Below are 11,199 nucleotides of genomic sequence, written 5' to 3' on the forward strand. Positions count from 1 at the left end.
CAAGATGGTATTTTTGTTTCTTAGTAAATATTAAACACGATCATCTATGTGCTTTGCACTGTGCTAGGCTTTATAGAGAATACAGGTCTACAACACTGGGCTGCTATACAAGGAGTTTACAATCTAGTGACAAGATTAACACACATGAAGCCCGTGTGTGGGAGCACACACACACACACACACACAAATGTTAGAAAATATTTGGTTTCTGCCAAATCCCAAGCATTTCAGAAATATCTAATTTACTCCTTATAATCATCCCCCAAAGCTGGGAAGGATTGAGCCCTTCTGATTGCTGGAGAATCTGAGGCCAGGGACAGGCACATGATCCTCCTGACATCACAGGGCTGACAAGTGGCAGAGATGGGATTCAGTCCTAAGTTTCCCTAACTCCGTCTTGGTCAGGGAAAGTCTCAGTGTTTAACCTAACAGAAGTTTACTTTTTGCCCAAAGTCCTCTGCAGAGGTTCCTGGTTGCCTGGGGTTTTCTGGGACATTATTCTCCAGGTGGTGACTCGGGAATCGAAACCCCTTCCATCTTGAAGCTGTGCTGTTCCCAACGGGTGGCATCCAAAGTCATCAAAGATGAGGAAGAATGAGTGATGATGGCACATTAATACGGTACTAACCCCTGCTCACTTTTAGCTCATCGTCCATACTTAGTTACTTGGCCCCCGTAAGATGCAAAGGAGTTGGGAAACGGGCTGGCTGGGTAGCTGTGTCCCAGAAACAGCCTGACCTGCTGGCAGGAGAGCAAATGTCCTAGCTCGCCCTGCCACAGACTCCAAAGCCACTAAACCTCACGGCTTCTGAACTATGGCAGAGGAAGAGCTAGCGCCAATTTATGTGGTGTTCAGTTACACGTCCTGAAAAAAGCTCAAAGGATTGGGAGATCGTAAGGTTGGAACAGAAAGAGGCAAACCTGAGTAGGGTGCTGAAAAGTGGGTATGAGGAAGACGGTTCCGGCTGAGAAGAACCAGAGTGAGCATGCAGTGTTGGGAAGATAACGATGTCTCACTCGTGCTAGGAGATGTATTTACGAGACATCTCACATGCAATGATACATATCCCAGGCTGAGCTGCCAGGAGAGGGCAGCACTCTGAAAAACACCGGGCTTGGTAAATGCTTTTCCGCTGATGCAGACTGTAGCCTTTCCGGGGATTTCTCAAAATGTACCTTTGCAGAGGCCAGGGACCCTGTTCTGCCTGTTGTATTTTGCTATTTGGTACCCAGAACTTGACAATTGCTCAGAAAAGATACGTTGTGAGTGGCCTACGGGTAAGAGCAGGCTTTCAAAACATGTGTTGAGAGGGGGAAAACCTAAGGTCTTCCAGCTTCATTCCGCCTACTGTTGGGCTTTTCATTACCTGAAAGGAGTTATAAATTCCTTGACTTGTGTAACATAAATCTTTTCCACAAAAGAAGTCCTAAAATTTGGCATGGGAGGTGATGAAAGATCCTTGTCATCAGAGGAATTAGGGAAAGCTTCCTGGAGATGCGGTGGCAAGTTGGGTTTTCCACAGAGAGAACACCCCGAGTAAGGGCCGAGAGGTGGGCAAGAACAGCCAGCAGGCACAGTGCTAAAGAGAGACCGGGCGTGGGGCGGTGGAGGGGCCAGAATGCCCGTTGGAGTGATTTGGGATAGAGTGGGCTGCTTTAGGAGCATGGGAACAGTAACTCAACAGGAATGTACAGGACATGTCTGAAAAGCCGAGAGACTGGGCGGTGGAACAAGTCCGGAAGCCAATGACTTCTCTTTTCCTTGCTCATTTGCGATCACACGGCCTGTGCCCACCTATCCCACTGGACATTCGGCAGGAGGGCAGGGTCTGCGTCTGTCTCAGGCAGGCTGGTGGTTCAGGGAGTGGATGAGAGGGACACGGGAGTTAAGAGGTCTTGTCCCTGGCCTGCTGTCCAGTGGCCTAGGGAAAGTCACTTCTCTCGTGGTCTCAGCTTTCTCACCTTGACCCAGTCCCCTACATAGGAACACTGAGGAGATGGAGTTATAGAGGACATTATGGAAAACTAAAAGCAAAAGGCTACAAGTAGGACCTTGTTGAAAGAAAAGGAAGGTGCAAGCGTGAGCTGGTGCTCCGGGCGCGCTGGGGTGGGGGGCCATGTTAGCCTCTGCGGTGGGCGGGCGAGCCACGGGCGCCTTCTTCCTGCCAGGGGCCCCTGTGGAAACCACCTGCCCAGACTCTCCACCCACCTGAAGCCTCTTCCCGCTGCACTAAATCAGGCCTCCTTTTATCCTTGTGCCCTTTTACAAGCTTAAAAGGGATTCACTTCTTATATGTTCCTGTTCTTTTCCAGACACCAAGGCAAAACCACATTCTGTGATTGCTAATTTCACAAAAACTCGAACTCAGTTGTCTGCTTTCATGAGAACGGGAGACTGTCCAGTGCAGCAGCAGGAAGAGGCCGTGGGTCCAGTGGTGGGTCTGGGGAGTGAGTGAGCCTTTCTGTGCCTCAGTTGCCCTGTCTATAAAAGGAAGATGATGCTGCTCTGCCTGAAACCTGCCCTGGGTGGCCTCCCACATCTGCCTGCCCCCTGTCCCCCTCCGCACTCACCCCCACCACACTCCCCGCTCTCAGATTCTGTGAGAATCGGTGTCCAGGGTGGCCCCGCACAAGTCACTCTCCATTCTTCTGGTTTCTGTAGGGATTCAGAGAGGTTCCTGGCAAGCATTTAGCACCCAAGCCTCACAAACTGCAGTAGCTAACGTAGCACCTCCACCCCAACCTGACTTAAGCAATGTGAATCCCCTTTTAAGAGAAATGACAGGACCCTGCGTTCCAAACTTCTGAAAGTCCTACAGCTAAATCCCAGGCCCGGATTTTGTATGTTTAGAAAGAACGTCCCAATTTGCAAAAGTGCTGTCATGCGAGTCTGGGGCGATAAACAACCCCAGTGAGCCCATGACCTGGCTGCTGTGCGTTCCAAGGGAGGGGAGGCCTCCCTGACCACACAGGCGCCCCACGCCCTCCTCCTCCCTTTCTCACAGCTTCCCGCCCCCCAGAGAGTGCTGGGGGAGATGAGCTAGTGCTCCAGGCTCCCAACCCGGGCGAGCTCCCGCCTCCCCCTCCGCCTCCCAGTCGCAGCCGGCGGAGAGGAAGGGTGCTCCTGGCTCGGGTCGGTGGCTGGAACCAGAGTGGCTCAGGAGACAAGCTGAGCAAATTGGGTCAGACTTCCGTACAGAGATGGGAGATTCCTTGGAGTAACGGGGTATGTGTCAGCTGCTTAATGAGTCCACTCTCTTCTCCCCGCTCCTAAGGCGCCGCCCTCCCCTTAGGGAGCTCGGGCTGCCAAGGAGCGCGGCTCTGTCCTCTGGCTGCTGCCGCGCGCGTGCTTAATAAGAATGAGCATCATTTATGGAGCCCTTAAAACGAGCCAGGCAGCCTGCTAACCACTTCACAAACGTAGCTGATTCACGAACTCGGGATATAAAATATGGTCACATTTTCTCAAAAGTGCACACTAAATGCCTCGGCACCCGCGTTACGTCTGCGTGAGAGCCCCGAGACCCCGGAAAGGCTTCTTCCGTCCAGCCGGTCAGTCCAGATGAGCATCGCGTGAAGGCATCAAACCCAAAGCTTGCTTAGTCTACCCAGGAGCCTCACTCCTTATGGCTGCGGCTGCCACTGCCTGTGGTCACTGTTGAGATGCCACAAACTCCCCCATTGCAGACATCCCCCCAGGGAAACAGAGCACCTGGCCCCTGAGGCAGCCCCCGCACGTTCCGGGAGCCAGAGCCCTTTGAACAGCCAGTGGGAACCAGGCCGAAAGCAGTGTGGGTGTGACGAGGGGCACCTGCTGTGCTCCCCTGTCCTCTGTCCGCGTCACCTCAATCAGGGACCTTTGGCTGTCCAACACCAGTGCCAGGTGCAGCGCTACTCTGCATTCACACACGGAGTCATTTTTCCTGCCTCAGCCACCCACCATGCTCTCCTGTTGTGCTGTGCATCTCACCCCGCATGGCAAAGAAGGGACCCCCGTCCATACATAACACCAATCCCGCCTCCTGTCTCAGAGGCACTGGCATGTCTTTCAGGGAATCACCCTACCTTATTGAGCAGTCTTTTCAACTCGTCACACCTCTTTGCACGATTAGCTGCATTTCACAAATGAGGAAACAGGTAGAATGTCAGGGAATCGCTCAAGGTCACACAGCTCCCATGTGGTTGAACCGGGATCCAAACCCACACCCTGAACACACTCTGCACAGCACTGCCCTGTGCTACTGAAGGGTTCTTGGTCGGGACGTCCACTGGAGCCGAAGTCAAGGGAAGAGGTTCTTTAAACCTGCTTCTCTGTGGAGCCGCTGGACCTGGGGAAACTGGGGAGATCAGGTGGAGGTGGCCCAGCTGACAGGCCTTATCTGAACTCCACTGGAGGAGACGAACGCCCAAGTCGTTTGCGAGTAGCCAGAACAAGCTGTGCCACATGTGGGGTGTGGTAGTTCAGCACACGTGTTGGCCTTGGACTGCGGCCTGGCCTGGCACTCTTACTAGACCAAGGGCCTGAGTTAAGGAGACCCAGGAGGGTCAACATGAGAGAATCCACAGGCGTGTGTGCCAGCTGGGAGCCTTCGTCCACTCCTAGGCTGTTTTTTGGCCTCAGACTCAGCACTAGCCGTTTTGGACAAAATTGCCTCTACCCTGGGCCTGATGCTTTTTGGACAGAAACCCATGGGAAGAAGGGCTTTTTCTGGTCTCGCCTGAAAGTCGTTTGGATACATGAACTTGCCTTTTCCAGTACCACCCCGATCACCCCTTTCTGTCCCAGTAAAGGCCCACCACGGTGAAACACTATCTGCTCCAAACAAGAGGTTCAGATGGAAAATATTTGAACAGAAGTTAGATTTGAGTCCCAGTCAAGAGCCAAGCAACTGATGGAGAAATCAGAGAGCGGAGGCTGTGGGCACAGAGAAGAGAAAGAGCAGGTGGCTCTGAGAGACCCGTTTTCGGGGTTGAGGGGTGGAGGAATGTTAACAGGAAGTAAGCGGCGAACCACCAAGCCAAAGCAAACACAGGATCCAAGGCTGCCCATATGGCCAATCCATAAGGAACATCGCCAAGCCAGGGCACAGCAGGGAGGAGAGGGGAGGATGCTCGGCTGCGGGCTTAGCAGCCAATAACTGGGGGAGGTGGTGCCGGGGATACACTCTGGGCTCTGCTTCTTGAATAACTCAGATGGGCTTTCTCTGCCCCTTAGATCCAGGTAGGATAGGCTTGAATCCTGTCCTCACCCCCTACCGCACCCCCACTCAGCCTGTGGAAATTCAAAACTCTCCCCCAATTCCTATGAATTCCCAAGGGCTTAAAATACCATCATCCCCTCTGCCACCTAAGCTTCCACGTTCCAGGGTGTCGTGTCTGTTATGCACCACATTGACCCAGACAGAAAACACAACCACCCCCTTCAATTTCTAGACAACTCTGCCCTCCCCCCTCCCAAAGCAGATGTGAAAGGATTTTAGTTTGAGGGGAGATGGAGGAGAGCAATTGTACAGATGACGATGATTATTCTGACATATCTCTGCCTGTCTGCAGGTTTTCTTCACTTTGAACACTTTGCTACTAAGTGTGCCTAGATGGATAATGTCTCTCTCATGACAGTGGGCTGATGGGATTTTTTATATAAGCATCAGATAATAACTATAATAATAGTTAACATTTATTGACAGTTTAGCATGTGCCAGACACTATTAAGAAATTTATATGAGTAATTCATTTTATCTTCACAACTATCACCATTTTACAGACTAGGAAACTCTATTAAGAGACTGAGTGGTAAAGTAACTTCTTCGAGGGTGCACCGCTAATAAATAACAGGACTGGAACTTGAGCCCAGGCAGCCTGACTCCAGACCTGCATTCACCACGAGTGCCTGTCTACATCCCCAGGAGACCCTAACACCACTGGAGAGAGTGAGCAACAGCGTCAGGAGTAACCGGGCCATCTGTGTGAGAAACAGACGACAGAGGGATGGGGGTAGAGGGGAAGGAGATGAGAAAGCCTGATTGATTATCAGGTCAATAGAACCTGGGCACAGAGAGGGATTGATCTATTTCATGAACACACTGCTTTGCTTTTGGAGTCATAGTCTCTGTACCTGGATCAGAGCAAGCCCAGAAAACAAATGCAGCTCTAGTGGACAGAGACAGTGACCTTAGCTTGAACCTGGAGAAACAGGGTATGGGAAGTAAGGTGAAGACTCAGGTTTCCTGGAAGCTTGGGCAGGAGGCTCTGTCTTTGCTCCATGCTGCAGAGACAAGAAGGTTCTTGGCCACTTGCCACTGGTGATGAGAATAATGGAACATAAGCTGGGGAAAGCTGCAAAAGACAAGCCTTCCTCAGGAGTCTGGGGATTGCTAAGTGTCCTTTGCTGTCTCTTGATCTTCAACTTTTAATTTTTTTCATAGAGATAGTTTTTTTTCCTAATTGTATAAAGAACACATTCATTGTGAAAAATGAAAAATACAAAGAGATCTAAAAAAGAAAGTAGCAATCACTCAGGGATCAGCTTAATATTCTGTTATATTAGACTCATGCATATATAGAAACTTGTCTTATAATAAAGCTCACATTGCAGATCAATAGGGAAAAGTGAATTTTTCAATAAATGGAGGTGGGATAATTGGATGTTGATTTGGCAAAAGAAATTGAATCTTTTCTTTTGGAAGATCTCTATCTTCCATCATCATCATCATCATCATAAAAAAAATCAGGGTTGGCTAAAGATCTAAATCCAAAATCTATACTATATAACCTATAGGAAACATATAGGAGAATATTTTTATTACCATGGATCGGGAAGACTTCTTAAATAAGGCACGGCAAGTAAGTACTAACCATAAAGGAAAATATTGATTAAATTCAATTACTTCATAATTAGAAGATTCTGTTCATCAAAAGACAACATAAAGAAGGTAAAAAGAGAAGCCACCAGTCAGAGAAGATATTTGTCACGTGTGTGTATGTGTATGTATGTGTATATATATTATATAAAGAACTTCTATGAGTCAACAAGAAAAAGACATCCACGACAAATGAAAACTTAGGTCCACACAAAAACTTATACATGATTGTCCATAGCAGCATTATTCTTAATAGCCAAAAAGTAGAAACAACCCAAATGCTCGTCAACTGACAAATGGATAAATGAAATGTGCTTATAACTGTATAATGGAATATTTTCTGAAATTAAAAGAAATGAAGTAGTGATATATGCTATAACATGGATGAACCTTAAAAAAAACATAATGCTAAGTGAAAAAAGCCAGTCACAAAGGACCAGATATTGTATAATTCCTTTGACATGCAATGTCCAGAATAGGAAAATCCACAGAGATAGAAAGCAGATTAGTGGTTCCTAGGGCTGAGGGGATATAGGGGAATTGGGAGTGACAGCTGAGGGCTGCAGGGTTTCTTTTGGGGATAAGGAAAATGTTCTAAAACAGATGCACAACTATGAGAATATACTAAAAGCCACTGAACTGTACATCCTAAACGAGAGGAAGGAGACGGCATGCTCAAAGGGGTTTAAATGAAGAGATTTTAATAAAGGGACTGTTTACAAAGGTGTGAGTAGGGTTAAAAGAGCCACAAGGCTGGTAAAGCACTGGGGACTAACAGCAACGAGGAGCCTTTCCCACTGTCAAGCCTGAAGCAGCAGAAGGAGGAAAGGGTATTACCAGAGTCTTGCGAGAGCTAGAGCTTAAAAAGAAATGCAGCACAGCCAATGCCAGAACTCTGGGGAGGCCAAGAGGAAATCAGGGGATAAATATTCCAAACTCTCTCTTTTCCTCCCCTAAACTCATACTATCGCCTCCCACTTCCCAAGTCTCGCTACAAGCTGGAGGCAAGGTAGTCTGGTGATATGGTTCCTGAAGGGACACAGAAAGGGAGAGAAAAATAAAGGATGGATCAGAGTGGGAAGGTAGAAACAGAAACAACCAGCACCTCTCATGACCAGGCAAGTCCACGTGAGGCGTATACAGTAAAGAAGCTCAATGCACCGTGTACAATGTGCAGGGAAAAGAATGTTAACAGCAATGCTGTCTGCGACAGTCCCAAGCTGGGGATCACTCAGTTGCCCACTCCTCATGGAATGGATATGTAAACTGTGCTATATTCATTCTTGCCATGGAACACAGAAGCAATGACATGAATTAGCTACAGCTCTACACAATGGCAGGGATGAATTCCACAAACATAATGTTGAATAAAAAAGCAAGAAAAATATGATTCTATGTATATAAAGTTCAAAATCAGGCTAAACTAATTTATATGGCTTAGAAATACATACAGGACAATAAAAGTATATATATTATATTTATTTATATTAAAATTATATATCTAAAGAAAATGATTATCACAAAAGTAAGGACAGTGTTCTGTGGACAAGAGAGAGAAAGGATTATGACACATACCATAAGAGGGGAGAGGGAGGAGAGGAGAACCTTTGCACGCTGCCAATGTTCTACTCCTTGATCTGCCTGTGATTACACAGATGTTTGTGTTACATGTTTACCTACATATTTGTAAAGTACTTCATAATAAAAATAAAAATGAAAAGCATTTTGATACAGTTTTCATACATTTGCTAGGCATATGCATGTATATTAATATATAGTATATACAATATACTGCATTTGCAACTTTTCTCAGCATTAGAGCATAAGGATTTTCTAAAATCAATAAAACTCTTTTCCAAGTTAGTTTTTTTTTTTTAAAGGAACAGGGACTTTATTGACATGACAAGTAATACAACAGTAGTCTTTGCAAAAATAGTTTGGAAAAGTCACTAAGCAAATGGACTATTAGAGCCTTTAATAATAAAAAAAAAATAGCAAATCCTGGGGAAAGGAGAGAATCTGATTTCCAGAGTTACCACATTATTATACTCAAATGCCCAGTTTTCATCAATAATAACAACAAAAATCATAAGTAATACAAAGAAGAGAAAAGTATGGCACTTTCAAGGGAAGAAAATAAAATTGATAGACACTGAACCTGAGAACTAGACACTGGAATTACTAGAAAAATATTTTAAAACAATTCTCTTAAGTATTCTCAAAGAGCTAAAGGAAAACATGGACAAACTTCCCAGAATTTTATAAAACATGAATCTACACATGAAAGGAGGTTAATGAAATCTGAGTATGGTAAAATCAAAAAGGTTCACATCAAGAAACATTTTAATCAAACAGCCAAAAGCAAGGTCAAAGAAAAAATTCTTGAAAGCAATAAAAAATGATTCATCACATACAAAGGGTTCTCAATAAGGTTAGCATCTAATGAGCATCTAATTTCTCATTTGAAATCGTGGGGAACAGAGGACAATGGGATGACATTTAAAGCACTGAAAGAAATACAGTCAAACAAGAATTTCACATCTGGCAAAACTGCCCCTCAGAACTGAGGCAGGCCGGGCGCGGTGGCTCACGCCTGTAATCCTAGCACTCTGGGAGGCCGAGGTGGGCGGACCGTTTGAGCTCAGGAGTTCGAGACCAGCCTGAGCAAGAGCGAGACCCCATCTCTACTAAAAATAGAAAGAAATTATATGGACAGCTAAAAATATATATATAGAAAAAATTAGCCGGGCATGGTGGCGCATGCCTGTAGTCCCAGCTACTCGGGAGGCTGAGACAGGAGGATCGCTTGAGCCCAGGAGTTTGAGGTTGCTGTGAGCTAGGCTGATGCCACGGCACTCACTCTAGCCTGGGCAACAGAGTGAGACTCTGTCTCAAAAAAAAAAAAAAAAAAGAACTGAGGCAGAAATTAGGACCTTTCCAAAGAACAAAAGATAAGGGATTTTACTAACATTAGACTTGCCCTAAAAGATATGCGAAAGGAAATCCTGGTTCAAATGAAAAAACAATAAACAGTAGACAGTAATTCGAAACTGCATTAAAAAATAAAGATTTTTAATAAAGGTAAATAACATGAGCAAATATAAAATCCAGTATTCTTTTAATTTTTTTGTAATTCTACTTTTTTTAATTTCAAAATATTAAAAGGGTACAAATGTTTTTGTTGTATGGATACCTTTTATAATGCTTAAGTCAGGGCTTTTAGTGTGCCATCACCCAAATAGTGTTCATTGTACCCGATAGGTAAGTTTTGACCTCTTCCCCGTCCCCCTCAAGTTAGTTTTAAGGATACATAATATTGCCAAATAGTGTATATTATAAAGTACTTAAGTATTCCCTTAATGAGGACATCTAGGTTGTATCAATGCTCTCTCATTTATGACACTTTTTGCCCCTTCCTATGAGTAAGTTACTTTAAGAAATTCTAACCCATACTTTCACACCCCAGGCTTCCTTTGGGTGATAGGAGAAAAATGAAAAGAGCCTTAGTTAATAGTTCCAACTGACCCCCTAGTCCAGGTTATATCTCCCTGTGATTGGCCCTCTCATCTGTTCTGTGTGTCCTTCATGCATTTACCATAATGGTCAATCATGTAATTAGTTCTGCCTGCACTTACTTGGTTAATGTCTCTCCCCCTCACTGGGACTTCAGGGAGAGCAGAGACCACATCTACCTTGCTGGCCTCTGTCCTTAGTGCCAGCACAAAGCTTGCCTTACACACAGGTGCTCAATAAATACTTTTCAAAGGAATAAATGAATGCATAAATGAATGAATGAATTTGAATGGATCTCGTCTTTCTGTCCTGCCATTCTTTGAAAATGAGTCCATCTCATTCAAGAAATAGTCTCACAAACAGAGACATCAGGGGACTTCCAAGCAGAGGCCTCATGACCAATTGGAAAGGATGATGGTGTGGACAGAATCCTTTCACTGGTCGTGACTTGGAATAGAGGGTCTTTAAAGTCCTTTCCACTCCCCAAACCCTGGGTTTCAGTCACCTTTCTTGCCCACTCTTCACTCAAGATAGGAAGAGTGGAACCCTGTACTTGAACAGAGAGAAAGTATATGTTTAAAAGTAACTGAAGAGTTATTGGAAGCCATGTTCTTTCCTACTGAAAAAAAAAAAAAAAAAAAAGAAAATGTATTTCTTTTCCTTGAAGCTCATTTCTCTGGCCATACAGGTAAATGAGTTTCAAAGCAGTGACAAAAAAAAAAAAAAAAAAAAAAAACAACTTAAACTCCTTAAATGAAATAAAAAAAATTATTACTAAAATTTTGAAAGGCTTAAATAAAAGATGCATTTTTCAATAGTTTATCTT

The sequence above is a fragment of the Eulemur rufifrons genome, chromosome 2, assembly GCF_041146395.1.
Source record: "Eulemur rufifrons isolate Redbay chromosome 2, OSU_ERuf_1, whole genome shotgun sequence".
In the NCBI taxonomy this organism is placed as follows: domain Eukaryota; kingdom Metazoa; phylum Chordata; class Mammalia; order Primates; family Lemuridae; genus Eulemur; species Eulemur rufifrons.